General features: G+C 47.4%; 1 pseudogene; it reads right to left on the reverse strand.

Moving 5' to 3' along the window:
* Positions 1-492: 492 nt before the first annotated feature.
* Positions 493-576, reverse strand: LOC111815199 (annotated as a pseudogene).
* Between the last annotated feature and the right edge of the window lie 388 nt (positions 577-964).

Here is a 964-nt window from a genome sequence, read left to right on the forward strand (position 1 = left end):
GCAAACAGGCACAGGGGCTGGGGGTTGGATCCCCTGTCCTGCGGTGCTGGTCCCACCCCCGGGGATCCCTGAGAGGGCACTTGAGACTGGACATGGTGGTGTTCACTTGTAATCCCAGCTCTTGGGAGGCTGTAAACAGGTGGATCACTACAAGTCTGATCTAGTAGTGAGACCTCGAATACCCTGTGGACCCTTCTGTAAAATACCAAAAAAAAAAAAAAAAAGTCGTATTTATATTGGCTATTGCTTTGATCCTAACAAGCAACAAAGAGAAAAGTCAAACAGCTTCATGGACAAGCAGGTCTGTTCGAAAAGGAGCTGAGGTAAAATCTTAGGAAGCTTCAATGTTCAGCCCAAGAAAGGGCAGAAGACTCTGCGTCGCTCTAGCCGGCATCTTGTTCCCTAAGTCCTGCTGTGCTCATAGGAGACTGTCCTCATGTTCAGGCTGCTCTTCATTTTGTGCCAGGCCCTCACTGACACCTCGGCCACTCTGTGGGGTTCCCTCAAAAGGTTTTGCTTTTAAACTGATAAGAACTGATACTACCCTTGATCTTAGCCAAAAGGCGGAGAAGCAGCGAGGGTTAGTTTTTAAAAGCTACTTGAGGGTGACTGGTTTTCATTCCTCTATGTCACATGGTCAACCTATGTAAAATGCAATCGTCCGATAACATGCTTAACTTATAAAAACCCATTGACCATATCCATAAGCCTCCAGGCTGGTTTGACTATGATTTTCTCCGAGGCGGTGCTTGCCAGCCATCCACCTGCCAGGCACCATAGGAGGTCAGTCAAGGCCGGAGGGCCACAGTTGGCCTCGTTCTCTGCGATGCTCTTGAGCAGTTTGTACAGATGATGCGTGGCAAAGCCATTTATCACAGTAGGCCCAGGACAACTTCAAATTTTCTTGAGATTGCAACAGATTTTTGGGAACACTATTTATTGATCCTAGAACAAGGGATCCATA

This window comes from Octodon degus, unplaced genomic scaffold, assembly GCF_000260255.1.
Source record: "Octodon degus isolate 3935 unplaced genomic scaffold, OctDeg1.0 scaffold00001, whole genome shotgun sequence".
In the NCBI taxonomy this organism is placed as follows: domain Eukaryota; kingdom Metazoa; phylum Chordata; class Mammalia; order Rodentia; family Octodontidae; genus Octodon; species Octodon degus.